This window comes from Dioscorea cayenensis, chromosome 6 (genome assembly GCF_009730915.1).
Source record: "Dioscorea cayenensis subsp. rotundata cultivar TDr96_F1 chromosome 6, TDr96_F1_v2_PseudoChromosome.rev07_lg8_w22 25.fasta, whole genome shotgun sequence".
In the NCBI taxonomy this organism is placed as follows: domain Eukaryota; kingdom Viridiplantae; phylum Streptophyta; class Magnoliopsida; order Dioscoreales; family Dioscoreaceae; genus Dioscorea; species Dioscorea cayenensis.
The window spans coordinates 9,102,718-9,119,913 of NC_052476.1; the positions used below are offsets into that span (position 1 = coordinate 9,102,718).

Consider the following 17,196-nt stretch of genomic DNA (forward strand, 5'->3'; position numbering starts at 1 on the left):
CCCACTCACTAGGGTACTTTATTACTTCAACAACCCGTGCACTTATGGTACACACACGCAAAGTGTGTGTCATTTCTCCAAGGGATTAGTCTGGGGTACTACTTTATCTCTGTGTTTCTCACCTAGTTTATTTCTAGTCCTTACCTGTCATCTTTCCCCCTTTTAGGTTATTTAGTTATCATCTTTACCCTGAACTAGTGATCTAGCTTGATATTAGAAGATCAATTACTGCTAAGAGTCCAGTTCCTGTGTTTCGACAACCCTACCACTCATGGGATACCATTTTATTACTTATTATGATCTGTACACTTGTGGAGAGTGCATCAATATTGGGCAACGGAACTCCTAAACTTTGATGTAGTCAAAGTTGAGGAGAAGCGAAATTTCAACTTAATGAGTTGAAGGAATTTCAACAATCGGTTCGTGAAAATTCAGTTTTTTACAAAGAAAGAGTTAAACATTTTCATGACAAGCAGATAAAGTATGTAAACAGTTAAAGGTTGGTGATCAAGTCCTATTATTTAATTCGAGGTTGATACTAATTTTGAGTAAGTTGAAATCTTGATCGACTGGCCCATATACCATTGATAAACATCTAAATGTATGTATTTTATACATATATGTTTGTGACTATATATGTGTATTTGGATGAATCAATACCCTTTGTGTAGTTTAATCATTTCTATTTGTGTTACAGGCTTAGAAGAAGCCTAGATGAGCCCAAGAACGCATTCAGAAAAAAATCTACACAAAAAATGACATTTTAGGGCCTCAGATATTGTAGCGGTACTATAGCAAGTACTGTAGCACAACGAGATGAAGAATTTGCGAACTCTTTGGTTTTGCTGACGGGCAACCGGATGGCCGTGAAGAAGCCCATAAGCAAACTAAAAAATCTATCATTTTACTATAGCAAGTTAATATAGCATTTCACCATAGCACTTTACGAAAATTTCAAGCCCGTGAACCAGGCCGTGAAGCTAATCTGAGAGCACTTTAAAAGAGGGGTTAGGGCATCATTGAAGGGGTCTTTGGCCACTCTTTCTCTACCATCATCTTCTCAGGCTTGAAGGGGTTGGAGAAGGCACATATAAGAAGCAAGATCAAGGGGAAGAAAAAGGTTATTTTCAAGGAGATCATCAAGGAGCTTGCTGACGCGGGTCGACAAGCTCTCATCACCACCTTCTAGTCAACATTTCAAGAGAGTTTTTTTTTGGTTTTCTTCATATTTCATATGCATATGTATCTTGAGATTTTTTTGTTATTCATGTTGAATTATACTCTCAAGGTTATAGGGCATCCTGTAAACCTTGGGATGAACTTGCTTGTATCGATGTTGTGATTTATATTTATGGCATTTGGTTTGGTTTGTGGTTTAAGCTTTGTGTTCTTTGATGTATCAAATTGTATGAGAACTCTGTGGTTTGATTTCTAGGTTGTACTTGGTTGTGTGACCATCGCCCTTGTACTTGACACACTTGGCTTAGAAGGGATTCATGTATGAATACGCCATGACCATCAGGTATTTCGTATCCTTCCAACCATTAGGGATGAACCTAGATATTGAGTTTGACCCTAATTAGAGATTTCCCTAGGCGTAATGCAATCATAGGAGGATTTGGGCGGAAGCGATTTCAACCCAATACTTGTATAAGATTAGGGGTTAATCACCGTGACCATCAGGGTAACCTACTTTTGGATGTCTCTTGGCCCAAAACCACCAATGCCTATGTTATTCTAGCATCCTTCTAGCTTTAGTAGTCCCGAGGGGATCCTCGCCCGGGGCCTTGTACTTTCATTGTTATTTGCTTCCTTAATGTGCTTACGTGGTGTGCCTTAGTCCAACTTGTCTATAGTTATCTCTCTTGTTGGTTTTCTTATTTTTTTTTAACCTACTTTTCTTAGACTAGATAGTGCCATCTAGGGGGAAGTAATAGCAGCTATTAGGACCCCAAGGAGTATGACCCTCTCCTTCTTGCATGAGAGGTATTACTTGACGACCCGTATACTTGCAGATCTCATCAACCATCACTCAAACTTTCCCTAATGGAGCAATTAAAATCTTGCACCCTCACAATGTTACTTTTAAGGTGAATGGTCATCATCTGAAACTTTACAATCTTGGAGATAAACCTTTCTTAACAGAGTTCCATGAGCAAATACTCTTATGTTATCCATGTGGAGAGTGATCAGGTTCGCCAAGCTAGTAACGTTAAACAAGCACTTTTTGGGAGGCAACCCAAGTGTCTTCTCGACTAATTTTCTTTTACTTTTAATCTGTGATACTTGGTTTTATTGTTTTTCTTGTGTTTGCATTTTGTGGGTGTTTATCTTGTCGGATGTTTGCTTGTCCTCAAGCAAACTAGTAATGCAACCACGGAGAAAGAAAGAGAAGTGCTTAGCCTTTTGTTCATAAGAGAGTGCAAAAGTGAGATTCTAAAATATAGGAAAGGTCCATTTAACACCAAGTAACGACAACAAAATTCTCATGAAAAATTGATTCAAGAAACATGAAATCCAAAAGCATGTGTGCTGCTTACAAAGAATCAAGAAAGAAAGGATAGTTGCTGCACACATCCTCAGAGGTAGCCATTTTCTTAGTGGCCAATAAAGGGGGCTTTCACACATCTGAGGCAATGACTCTTTCTGCCAAAGAATAACTAGGGTGGTAGCTTTAATACATCTCATGAGATAAGTCTTTCTCTCATTAGGGCATAACAAGTAACCGACTTTGTGAGAGTAACTTCATACATCACAAGTGGTAGCTCTTTCCAACCCCTAAATTACACATTTTTTTTAACTCTATGCTCAATTTGAAGTCTCTTTTCACTAAATTAGAGCGCCCGAGGAGTTTAACAAGTGAGTGATGCGCACAAGTGGCAATTTAAACAAAAAATTAAGAAATTGATAAAAACTAGAATAAATATGGCTGTTAGTGTTAGAAGTTCTCCTAAGATCAATAATAACAGTCTAGATCCGAAAGTCAACTATCGTAGGCTAATAAGCATGTATATGAAAGCACAAAATGGTACATGCATATATGAACCCTTCCCCACACTTAAGATGTACATCGTCCCCAATGTATAGATACAAGATCAACTAATAATGCAGAAAATATGATCAACCATGTGAAGGAATGAAATCAAAACAATACTCTAAATTCCTCGTGATTCACTTGATGGATTGGATTACATGGGCATGTGAAGGTGATACGGCCGTGTGTGTTACTTGAACATCAAACACAATTACTTGAAGAAGGCTATCTACATGGGGCAAAAAGGAGTTCATTGAAGCTCAATAATATGCAAAAAGAAATAAAAGAACAAAAGAATGGATGAAATATCTCAAGTAGTGGTGCCATATGGTGGTAGTACTAGTGATGTTGGTGGTAAACCTCCTCATCAATGTTTACGGCTTCAAGTGTCTTCCAATCAACAACTTGATTTTGTCCAAATCTCAAAATTTGAAGGCACTCAAACCTTTCTTAATGCTTCGGCACCGCAAACTCTAAATCTCTTGGCGGGGAGGAGTCTCTTGTCACCCGTGAACGCTTACGAGTTACTTGTATGGTGTGAAGAGGCATATTTTAGCAAGAGAAGGTGAAAAACATCAATTCTGGCCAAATCAGGAAGTCCCATGATAGTGGGCCTAGGCCACACGGCCGTGTGGCTGGTTGTTACTCGCCACCAGTCCACATGGCCGTTTGGCCCATCCACACGACCATGTGGATGCTCAACCCATGCCCAATGGGCATGAGGAGCTCCATACATCTGCAAAAATTGTAGATAAACTCAAAATTAGTACAAATAAACCTTAAATCTACAAAAAATACCAATCTAAAACCTCTAGATCTAAGAGAAATTTGAAGGAGAAAGCTCATGAAAACATGGAGAAACATTTAGAAACATGGAGGCTTACCTTGAAGAAAAATGGAAAAACTTGAGAGAGAATGCTCAAGAAAGCCTCCCAACCTTGAGTAATGGTGGAAGAAATGGTTTTGAAACCATGGAGATGCTTATTTTGGATTACAGAGTTGTGTGAGAGTTAAGAGGCACAAAGAGAGAAATGGATAAATTCTCATTCACCTCATCAATAAAATCCACATGGGTGTGTGGCGAAGTCACATACCCTCTCACTCACAAGGTCACACCCTTGAAAAATAGCCAACAAAGGTTCAAAACTCCACAAGAGCACTTACACACCTATGTGAGTGCCTGTATGACCTAGAAAAATCCACACATCCATCCACATGGGTGTGTGGAAGGTTGTGTCATTCTCTGGAAAATACATTTTACACAAGCAGAGATCCACACACCCTTGTGCATGGTGTGTGGGAGGGTGTCTGACTTCCTGAAACTATTCCTGCATAAAATAGAGATCCAGACACCCTTGTGCAGGGTGTGTGGGAGGGTGTGTGGCTTCCTGAATACTTTTCCTGCACAAAACAAAAATCCACACACCCTCCATACGGGTGTGGCGAGGGTGTGGAAAATTCTAAAAAAAAATTCTTCAAAAAAAGAGATCCACACATCCTTCACACACTCTCCACACACCCTTGTGCAGGGTGTGCTAGTTTACAGAAAATTTTCAAGATTTTCGAAATTAAAGGCAAATAATCCACCAAACACCTTAAAATCACTCCAAATAACAACTAAAACATGAACACACACCTAGGAATCAAATTTTTCATGAAAATCCACAAAAGCACCAAAAATCAAAGGCAACACACAACCATGCACAAAATTTCAGCAAAAATGAAAACAACCAAACTAGAAAAGATGTAAAACTTGGGTTGCCTCCCAAGAAGCACTTGTTTAATGCCACGAGCTTAACATACCTCTTCCTTACCTTATGGAGGCTTGAAAAGAGTGTGCTCCTCCTAACTACACATTGCATAGTTACTACCCACACACCAAAAATTTACTTGCCTGGGTGGAGTATTTGTTGGAGACTTGATCCATCCTACTTTTGGTCTCCAAGGGAACAATTTGGGTTGGCAATTATTCAAGCTTAGCATAGGTGGATCCTGGGATGGTTTAAATCTCCTACCCACACCATATTCCCTTTCCAAAATCTTTTTCTTGCATTTTACAAGTTGATTAATCCCAAAGAGAGACTCTTGCTTCATTAACTTGGGTTTTGCATCTTCTTTCTCTTCAGCTTGAAAGCAACAATGCTCATTCAAGCAATCTTGATTCTCAAAGTTGTGTTCATTTTCCTCCTTTTTAATCTCTACAGCAACATACTCATTCTGCCCTACTTCACCATTTTCACTCCTTGGCACATCATTTCTGTAAGGAATTTGCGTTGATTACGTAAGGTTTTTGATGGAATTGTCATGACATCTTAGTGTGGCCTCAATATTTTTATAATGGATATTGGATGCTTCAATGAATTTAGCTAATATTCTCTCCAACCGAAGTACATCCCCTTCGAGTTTGTCAACCGTTGAAAATTTTCCCTAAGGTGCTTCCCAATGTTGTCCATCACTATTCCATAAAAGGTTTGGGTACCTCCTTTTATTTGGATGATATGTGCTGCAATATGAATTATTATGTTGTTGTGTAGTAACAATTCTATCAAATTTTCATTGAGAGCTTCAATATGAAAATATAGAGCAATGAGTCGATTAATCATCATTTAATTTTCTTGCAAGAAAAAGTAAAACATGACCAAAAGAAAAACAAATGAGAATAATGGAAGAAAAAGAGAGTGTGAAATAGACAAAAACAATCAAAAGGGATAAATAGCTAGAGTAACAAAGAACAAGTGTTCCTAATATCCTATTCCCCAAAACAATGCCAAAAACTTGACACACCCCTTGCGTGTGTCCACAAGTACATGGGTTGCTCATGTAATAAAGTGTACTCAATGCATCGGGTAGTCAAAACACAGGGAACATGAGTACTAGTAATAACTGTAACCTCGTTATCAAACCTGATCAATGATATGAGTGTGGAAGTGATCAATTTCACAAACAAGTAAACAAGGAAAGAGAAGAAGGCAAATAGAGAAATAAAGAGAAATCAGTCAAGATAGATGGGGTACCCAAACAATGCTTCCACCAGGATTCTTAAGTTAAGTGCAAAGCTAAAGTTACGCTTCTCTAATTGACATTAATTGAGCTAAAAGCACACCGGTCCCAAACCTAAGGTTAACCATGAAAAGTCCCCTGTAAAGTCCCGTCGAAAAATTCTCTTGACGCCTCACACCATATATGACTGCTTGGAGTTCTAAGGATTCCAAATGGTAAACCCTATTCCTAGGTGTAGATCTAACCCTTTGGTCCAGGTAAAAGATCTTAATCCCATACGGGTCATGGCAGAGAATTTTCTCAATGCCTCACACCACATATGATTGTTAAGAGCTCTTAGAATATGGAGATAGAGTAAACCAAACCGAAGGGGAAAGGGGATGCTTCGCTACCTCTCAACTCACCCTCTTAACCCTCTTCAACCTTAGTAAATCTAATCCTAAGGGTGATAGTCACTCGTTTCTAAGATTATTAGGTGTAGCTCTCAACCCTAGTGCCACTCTAAGGAAAAGCAATCATAAAGCACACGAGATTGAAACTCATATGCATACTCAATTAAAGGGAAAGTAATAAAAGTAAATAAAAATAATAAATCATAGGGTTTACATGTCTAAGAACACACTAGGGTTTAGCTCTCCATGGAGCAATACAATATGCAATCAATCAATCAATGAAAACACATGAAAACCATAAAGAAACCACCCTTTAGATCCATGCTAATGGTCTTCAAAAGATGCTTCATCTTCTATAAGAGTTCCTCCAATGAAGCTAGAGCACACCCCTCCGATGTCGTTGGTGGCTCCCTTGATGGCTATAACAATGAAGGAATCTGTGAAAGCTTGTGAAGAAGAGCTCCTTGAGTGCAAAGACCTCCTCTCCAAAACTCTAGCCAACTTTACCTCAAAACTTATGGAAAAAGATGTGGAAAGAACCCTTTGAGTAACCTTTTATCAGTGAAACCTGGGGATCCACATGACCTCTCCATGCCCATATGGAGGGTGTGTGAAATTCTACTGACTACTACAGGAACTTGCTATAGTGTTTTTGCTATAGTACTCAGCAATTTTCTTTGGGAGGCTATACTGCCGTGTGGAAGGGTGTGTTGTTCCAAATGGTTGAGATAACTCCTGAAAATTACCCCCAAGCTGGTACACACATACATGACTACCTCTGTGCGCTCCTGACATGTCAATTGGCTTCTAAAATCTTCAAGAGTTGGCACATGTGTGCTTGTAGATGATCCAACTTGAGTGTTCATCCTTGAAGTTTGCTATATCATATCAGAGATGTCTCCACAACCCTTTCTTTGCTTCTTTCTCATTAATTCCCTTCACATGCCCTAATTGCACAAAAGATCGCAAACACATGATATTAATAGAAATATGTGAATATAATCATGCTCAGAGAGCATAAAAGATGTGAACAAATATATATCAAACAAGCACTTATCATAGGGGAGGTTTATTTTTTCTAGTTTGGTCAATCTTGGCTTCTTGTTGTCCTATGCATGTTCTAATTCTTTTCTTTCAAATTCTTTTGATATTTCAGGTTAAATCAAGCTTCCCGTCATGCTCTTGATTTTTCCAAGTTAAGCACAACCATGCTTATGGCCATGCATTTTTTCAGGAGAGTTGGAGAAACTAGAAAATTCAAAAGCACAAGCGTGCTGACACCCATGCTTCAAAGATCATGATCCCGAACAAAGGATGAAGCATGGCTTTGTTCCCTGTCTTCTTTAAAATCTCTTGCTTTAGGGTTGTTTTGTTTAACATCTTGCTTGGTTTTAAATTTCATTTCTTCCCCGCATCTTCAAGTTTTTTTGGGTCTATTTGGGAAATCGCTCCCTTGTTTCCCCCTTCTGTAACTCGTGCTGCAGAACCTAATATCTTTAGTACCTGTCCCCCACTTCTTTAAAGCTTAAGGTATTCGGTTTCTTTTTTTCTCTCTCTGGCTTCTTTCCCTGGCTATTACTGCCTGATCTAGTATTGCCCTTTGGTTGTGTGGGAGTTACTGAGCATCTCTTATCTCATGCTTTTGCATGGTTTTCAAGGGTGTGAGCATGACCATACTTCATTGAAGCATGCTCGTGTTATTTTCAATTCTGCCACTTTCACTTATCAGTCACCATTTTTATTATACAGATCATCATGCCTAGGAAAAAAACCAGCAAGGGCCCTTGATTGAAGCAGTCCCGTAGCCATAAGGATACAAGGAGTATCTCCGCACAACTTGCATTTGAAGCACTGATCCATAGGGAACGTTATCAATACCTCCTATGTCAGAAGTTTGGGTGTATTTCCATCATTGATTCAAAAGCATTGAAAGAAGTCAATTTAGTAGATGACGTGCAACGGTTCTTGAGAGTTGGTTTATAAATGTGACTTTTTGGTATAATTGACCATGTTTACCAGGAATTAGCTTTGGAGGTCTTTACAACTTTTGAGAAGAAAAAGGGCAAGGTATCGTGGCATCACCTAGATGTGATTAGTTTCCAACTTCTGGGACAGTGTTATGTTATGAGCTACACAGAATTTGTAATTCAAATGAGGATTTATAATGAACAATTTATTTGAATGACTGAATATGCCAATCTTTTACCCCTGAATGAGCTGACATTGCCGTGGTAGCGTCAACTCGTGTAATTCATATGTTGCTGAGTGGATCCATTACTGGTCGGGGTGTGTGTATAGGAGTCATAAACTGCAGAGATTTCCAATACTTAGCTAGCATAGCAGATGGAGTTCCCTTTCATTTGGGTTATGTGTTAGCCACCACTTTGCATCACCATTCGACAGAACGATGAGAAGGCATCATTTTTTGTCGGACCTTATATTAAACGATTAGCAATAGGAATGAACATCCTCGGGGCTATGGATCATGCAGCAGTTGTTGGACGTTTCAAATCTATTACTATCAGCACCTTACGAGCAATGGGATTATTTCACTCGCATAGTACCACTGATAATTGTTCCATCGATGAGGAGTTTGCTAATCCCTCTTTTGGATTGGTTCCTACATCCACACCAGTTTTTGCAGACCCAAGTTTTCCCAACGATTCCTCATTTAGTAGGTGGCTACTACGAAGCTTGCAGAAGATTGCTGACTCACAAGTACCCCTTGCTTATATCCCGCAAGTGCACGGGTTTGTCGAAGTAATAATCCCGGGTGAGCGGGGTCGAATCCACAGGGAGTAGGGAGTAAAGACACTTAATTCAATTCTTAGCTATGTGGAGTATCAACAATGATTGGTGTGAAATTGATTCAATTCTCAATAATAAAAGAAACAAGTAAGAGAGCAAGAATAAAGAGAAGGGTAAGGCAATCGATAAAGATGGGGTACTCGGATGATGCTTCACCTAGGATAATCGCTTCAAGTGTAAGAACTCTCTATTATGCTTCCTAATCAATGTAATGGTGAGTCGTGGAAATCCTTACATACATAGTCCCAAATCTAAGGTCAACTATGCCTAACTCTATTCATGTCCCGGAGGAGAGATTAAGTAACCTCTCAATCTTGCACTCGAACAAAGTTGCAATGGGCTCTAGGGATTCCAAGTGATAAATCGCTTCCTAAATATAGACCTAACCCTTTGGTCCAGGCGGAAGGTCCCTAGCAACAATTAAGCCCTAGATACTAAGATCCCCTCAACGCTTCACTCCATTGCACGCGCAACTAGGCCCCAGCGGAGGTTCATCCCTTAGACCATTCACTCTATTATGGCCACAAAGAATTCAAGGAACGGAGGTAGAATCTATCACGTCGGAGGGGAAAGGGGACGCTCTTGTACCTCTCGACTCACCCTCTCAACCCTCTCCAACCTATCTTTGTCTAACGCTCGTGGTGTGTCACTCACTCACAAGGTTACCAACAAGAACTCTCAACCCTAGTGTCACTCTAGGGGAAATGTTCATACAATCAAGCATTCAAGGTTGGAACTCACAATAAACATCAATTTATTGAAAGCATAATAAAGAAGTTCAATGAAACGAGTACATCCTAGGGTTCACAATCACCCAAGTACCCACTAGGGGTTTAGCTCTCCATGGAGCTAAGTACAATCAAAGAAATTGAATGTAAAAAGCAATGAATCCATAAAACCCCCTCGATGGTGCGTAGTCGATAGTCTTGTGGAAAGTCCTCTACTCGTTGTCCAAGGATTCCTTAGTCCCGGTATAGAATACGCCTCGATCGAAGCTCCCCTACCAACCTTCTTCCTAATGGAATCACAATGTCGAGCCAGTAGAACCTCTCCAAAACCTTGGCCAATACCCCTCGAAAACCCTAGCGAAACCCTCTCACAAGTTGGGGAAAAGATGGAGAAAAGAATCTTTGAAATCGAGGGCTGAAATCGGCTTTAAATAGGAGTGGAATCGAGGCGATTGCAGGGCGTGTATGATGTCACACGCCCCTATGGAATTTCCACAGCAGGGCGTGGATAATTTCCACACGCCCGTGTGGATTCTCGTTTCTCGATTTCTAGGCCGTCTTTGCTACGATGACTTGCTATAGTAATCTAGCTGCGGTACTCTGCAGGAAATACTCCCAATTCCATACTTTCATTGGGGTAACACAAAGCGGGCACTCACGTTTACGTCGTGAATCACTTGCTTCTTCAATGATGTACATGTTGGTGGATCTCTTGTTCTTATATGCATAAGTCGGAATGCTCGAGTGTGACTGTCTTTGTGCCCCTCCAAATGAATGTGCTCACTCGAATACGAGGAGGTTGGCACACTCTAGCATCTCACACCTGACCTATGTCTTCACGTTTGAACCTTAGCAAGATCTCCTCCAAAATAGGTGCATTATGATCTACATTGGCCTATTTCCTTCATACTCGGCCTCACAACTCTACCTGCATAAAAGTAACATAAAAACACACATATTAATGTAAAAACCTGAGAAAAGTAATGCTCAACATAAGGAATGAACGCTTCGCATTCATATCGCACAAGCACTTATCAAACTCCCCCACACTTAAGCTTTTGCTTGTCCTCAAGCAAACATTAAAACATTCTGTGCATCAATGAAGAAAATGTTGAAAGTGCTTGGCCTTAGGTTCACCAAAGTATACAAAGATAGCATTTTACAAGTAAGGAAAATTTCAACACTAAATACGAAAAAATCAATGCTCTAGCTAAAAACTTGAATAAAAAAGGATAACAAACCCGAATTTCGTGTAAGTGTGTGAACTCACTCAAAACACACCAAGTTATACTCCTCAAAGTTCTAAGTGCAAGGGACTTATTTATCTACAACAAGAAAACAACAAACATTTAAAAAAAAAGATAGTAGCTTCACACATCCTCTAAATTAGCCCTTTCCCAAGCGGCCGCTAAGGTGGCTTTCACACTTTCGAGGTGGTAGCTCTTTCTACCCAAGTGGGAGCTTTCACTCATCCTATGAGATAGCTCTTTCTCTCATTAGGGCATAGCTAGTATCCGACTTGTGAGAGTAGCTTCATACTTCATAGGTGGTAGCTCTTTCCACCCAACAAATACAAATAAACAATAAAACTATTTTGTTCCATCTTTTCATTTTTTTTTTAATTAGCACAAGAAAATAAACCTAACTAGTCCCTTTAACATTGAACAAGAGTTTCCAATAGAGTTCAAAGAGTGAGTAGTGCACTAAGTGTAAATCGGGCAAAAATTCCTAGAAATTCAAGCAAGAACTAGAGCATGAAAACATTCAATGTTAGAAATTCTCCTAAACTCAAGAACAATAGAAAAGATGTGTGCACTATGAAACTCCCCCCCACACTTAAGTTGTACATTGTCCTCAATGTACACATGCAAGCTCACTCAAAATATATCATTCAAAAAATAGATGTGGGAGAAGAAATCAAAACAATACTCACCTGACTCCTAGTGTTGCGTTTGATGAAGCTAATTCAATGAGAGTAGTGTTCCAACGGGTTGTGAAGCTCGCACGGCCAAGTGCCAAAGCACCTTGGCCGTGCCCATGACTAAGTCTCAATTTCCAAGAAGACAAGACCATCCGCACACATACACAAGGGGGTTCGGTGAAGCTCAAGAAAAACAAAAAAATAACTCGAGTGTATAAAAAGATGAAGCAATGAATACAACTCGATAATGCAAAATAACATAAACTCGGAAGGAAAAATCCTTTTACGAGTGAGCGAGTCTAAAAATAAGAAAATAAGATAAAGTAAAATGCATGAAAGTAAAAGAAAGATCAAGTGTCGAAGTCACTCTCGGTCTCCGCTGCTGCTGCTGCTGAAGTGGAAGCATATAGTGGGTCCTTTGGTGCTTTGGGGTTGAGGATGGAGGTCTTTGGAGGTCTTGGTCGTGCTGAAGAGTCCTCGGTGCAGGGACAAATGATGAGACAACGTCTCGCTCTAGGATCTGGCAGTAATATATCGAAAGCGCGCCATGAACTACGTGGTACTGGGTGGCTGCGTAGCCCTAATCTCGAGCAACCTCGGCTCGGACCACTCCTATAGCATTCTCGAGCCTCTCAAAGCGATCATTGGCTCGAGAAGGTGAAAACATACGCACTGGAGGTGGTTCCTCGGCCGCTAGAGGTGCCTTAGTATCCATCGATGCGGTGAGGAGGCTCGGGGCGGTCGAGATGCTCGGCGTCATCACCCTCATCCTCGGCTATCTCTGAGTGGTAGAACTAACGCAAAAACCCCCGTCCGAACCACCCGCGGACCATGCCCATCAACCACATCGTCTCTAGACCCGGGGAGGCGGGTACACTCGTCTTCTCGGCCCCGCGAATCGAATCCACGAGACCCATGCCCAGCACTAATCTCGTAATGTAAGGACCCGAGAAGATCGCTCCCAGTCTAGTGTACTGTCCCTGATGTCTGATGTAATCAGCCAAGATGTGTCCTAAATGTATTGGTACGTGCTCTACCATCGAGTACAAGTACAGCAACTCCTGGCGGCTCAGGACACCAGTACTATCGCCACGACCATTCACCAACCTACTCATGATTGCGTGCAAAATATACGTAGGCGGGCCGGGAAAGGCACGTGGCCTTGGAGACCCCGGCTGCGTCTTGACCCCTAACCACATAGCGATTACAGTAAGCTCCTGCGGGGGTCAAGGTTCCGGGATAATCCAGGTATGTAGCGTGCGTACTCCTCGGAATCTGTGAATGCCTCCTCGTATAATCCAAGTAGTATGGAAAACTGTGTAATGCTCAAACTATGGTGGTGTCCAAACACTCTGAACTGAATGGTGCCCAAACTGTTGAAGCTCGCATACGCTCTATCAAACTCAAACGAGAAGAGCACCTCCAATGCAAACTCTCGGATAGCTGGCTCTCTAATCATCAACAACTACCGCCAACCCCCCTCTGAAACAAGGTCCTCAACCTCATCAGCGAACTCATCTCCCTGTTGAAGATCTCGTAATATAGTCGTGTCCAGGAATCGAGTCTGTCCGAAGCGGAGTCTCGATAAGCACTCATAACGGGCCTGATGTTCGGGAATCGCAAATCGCATGCCCTCGGGCTCGAGAGGATGACTCACGTGGCCTCTTATCGAGTTTGCTTCTTTGTTGTAGGTGCCATGATCGCCAAATTTAAACAAAATTAGTCAAAACAAATTGATAAAATAATCTGCGACAATCCACGCGTGGCGTGTGGAATTTCCACTACGCCTGCATGTGGATTCACGGGCGTGAGAAACGCACTGCGACCGGTATCAACAATCCAAAAAAATACACATCAATAATATCTCTAACTTCGTTCTAAACGTAAATCATTGTTCCAATTGAAGAAACGAAGCATTGTTGACTAGATTAATCAATAGAAATCATGAATTGACGAAGAAGATGAAGAAAATGAATTTACCGACGAGAAGAAATGAGAAAATAGAGAGCCGGCCAGAAAACTTGCTAAAATCCCACCATACTGGCGCAATGGACTCGGAGAATGTTGTGAGAGTGTTTTCAAGGGAAAAGGAGTCATGAAGATGGAGAAATCATCCCCTTTTTAAAGCAGAACTCGCGACTTTTTTTACGTTACGTGCATCCACGCAGGCGTGTGGAAATTCCCCATGCCCGTGTGCCTCACTTCAAAAAGCTCCACAGGGCGTATGCACGCCATGCGCTCGGAAAAAAAACTCTCATCGACTTAAAAGCGATCTCCCGCAGGCGTGCGGAAATTATCACGCCCGTGCGCCCGGCTACTGAGGCGACGCGCCCTGCTGGCTTCCCTGGTCATCTGAGAAAAAAATCAAGTCGCCCACACGCCCGTGCGGAAATTCCCCAGGCGTGGGCAGTCCATGAACCTCAACTCACGGGGCGGCCGCACGCCTGTGTTTTCTCGGGATGGAGGGAGCAACCTGCGAGTTTTTGCAGGCGTGCGGAAATTACCCACATCATGCGTGGTTCACAGGTCACCCACGAGGGCGAGTCCACGCCCTGTGTATTCTCGGGAAAAAGCGCCCATCTGCGGGAAGGCACACACCCGTGTGAAAATTACCCACGGGCATGCGCCCGATCGCATGAGTCGTCACGGCGCAGCGACGCCCCTATGCCCTCTCCGGAAGAGTTCACAATACACACCACGGCGTGTGGAATTTCCCACTGCCCGTGTGTTTTTCTCCCGGAGGACTTAGAAAAAAACTGCGGGCTCTGCAGAACTAGCTTTCGAACATGTTTACACACTCGGAGCACGCCCCTATTATGCAAGATATACCGGATAAAAAAACACAAAATAGAACTCAAAGCGACCAAACTTCGCTAATTCTCAACAAAACATACAATGAATTATTTTTAAAAACCCACAATAAAATCGCATGACACGCACTCAAAAAATTGAAACACCAATACTTAACAATTTATTCATGCAAACAAACTAAACTAAAAAGTACAGCGATAAACACTTGGGTTTGCCTCCCAAGAAGCGCTTGTTTAACGTCCACTAAAGCTTAGCGTATCTTTCTTACCTCACGGTGGTTCATGAATGAAGGTTGCCCTCTTACCCATAACTTGAAAGCATGATGAGCAAAGTCTTTTGAGGGTAGAGGGTGCACTATCGGGCTTCGGACCACCTAACAATGGTTAAGTCCAACTTTCTTGGCTCATGTACGTCTCCAACGGTCTTGGGGCATTTTTTGGTGGCGTCTTGAGCCCTCTTCATTTTCCGAGCACCTTCTTCAAGGTTCCCGGGGTAGATGTTTCCTCTCCAATCGAGACCAAGCATCATTACTTCTTCATTGCTCTCCTCTTGGTCGAACAAACCTTCATACGGATCCGGGTTGAACATTTTCCTGTATATATTCATCAACAATCTCATCGAGTAGTGTCTAGAAAAATACAAAGTGTCATCAAAATCGAGAGAATGCCACATGGCTTGACAAAGCGGTGAAAGTGAGCTTATCGTCTCCGACTCTCAACGTGAGCTCTCCCCCGTCCATGTCAATCAATGCTTTGGAAGTCCGCAAGAACGGTCTCCCAAGTATCAAGGGTACATCTGCATCCTCATCAACATCTAGCACTACAAAGTCAATCGGAAAAATATACTTGTCCACCTTGACAAGCACATCTTCAATGATGCCTCTCGGATGTCGTACCGTTCGGTCCGCAAGGAGGCGGTTATGCAAGGAGGCGGTGTGATTGCGTAGTGTACCTCGACTAATTCAAACCTTGTATTTGCCGATTGAACAAATCTAGCCAAGTGCTTCTCCAAATCCGTCATTCGGGTTTCCAAGCCTGAAATTCTGTTTTCCACTTGAGGGGCTTGTTGTTGTTGTTGGAACCCCGATGGCCCCATGGTCTTCTGTAGTCCTTGATTACTCCATGAAAAGTTGGGATGATTCTTCCAACCTGGATTGTAGGTGTTGCTGTATGGATTCCCTTGAGGTCTCATTCCATTACCTACAAAGTCAACATTCTGAACTGAAGAAACATCACCTATGACGATTGGCAATCGGAAGGAGCATGTCCTCCACCACAACCGGTATAATTTGTCACGGCCACAACTTTATTCGAAGCTATAAGATCTAGCTTCTTACTCAAACTCTCCACTTGGGCCGCCAATGAAGTTACCGCATCAATTTCATGGAGTCCGGCCACCTTTTTCTTTTCCCTAGCGTTCCACTGGTAGCTATTTAACCCCATTTCCTCAATCAATTGACGTGCCTCGTCGGGGGTCTTGCTACCTAAGGTACCTCCTGCCGCTGCATCCAAGAGTTACCTTGTACTCGGGTTCAAACCATTGTAGAAGGTTTGAACAATCATCCACTCCGAGAATCCGTGTTGCGGGCACTTGCGCAGGAGTTCCTTGAACCTTTCCCATGTCTCAAATAGAGACTCCAATTCCAGCTGCATAAAGGATGAGATCTCATTCCTAAGCTTTGCTGATTTTTCGGGAGGGAAATAACGGGCTAGAAAAGCTTCTACCATCTCCTCCCATGTAGTGATCGATGCCCTAGGTAATGAGTGTAGCCACTGCTTTGCTTTCCCCTTTAAGGAAAATGGGAAGGCTCTCAATTTGATGGCATCATCCATCACACCATTTATCTTCAGCATGTCACACACCTCGAGGAAGCTCTCTATGTGATTTGTTTGGATCCTCATCGGCCAAACCGTTGAATTGTGCGGACTAGCTGCAGACATATGGATGAATGCCCGGCTTGAGCTCGAAATTCGAGTCATGATTGGGGGACGCACAATACTCGATTGTGTCCCAACACTGAAGGTCAGCATAATCGAGATAGTGTCCGTTGTTGCTCATTTTGTTACGCCATGTTGTCGGATCCTTCTACTTCCAAATCAATTTGGATTAAAGTCTGTTCTTGTACAAGTTCTTTCCCTTTCCTTGAAGTGTACGTTCAAGCTCGGGGGTCTCCTCCAATCAATATTGATGGATTCCCTCGGGTCATAACACTGGAGCTGCACCAAAAAGTAAAGAAAAAAAGAAAATCGAGCGATGATAGAATAAGAAGATATGAAATAGAATGTGTAGTGAAATAGCTAAGAAAACAAAAGTGCAAAAGTATCTCTAAACGCCTAACTCCCCGCAAAGCAGCGCCAAAAAAACTTGACAAGTACCCCTTGCTTATATCCCAGCAAGTGCAGGGTTTGTCGAAGTAATAATCCCGGGTGAGCGGGGTCGAATCCACAGGGAGTAGGGAGTAAAGACACTTAATTCGATTCTTAGCTATGTGGAGTATCAACA

General features: G+C 42.0%; 1 non-coding gene across 1 annotated transcript; it reads left to right on the top strand.

Annotated features, from left to right (window-relative positions):
- The first annotated feature begins 16,266 nt into the window (after positions 1-16,266).
- LOC120264200 lies at positions 16,267-16,373 on the top strand. Its single transcript, XR_005537370.1, has one exon. It is a non-coding gene; the product is annotated as a small nucleolar RNA R71 (small nucleolar RNA).
- The last annotated feature ends 823 nt before the right edge of the window (positions 16,374-17,196 follow it).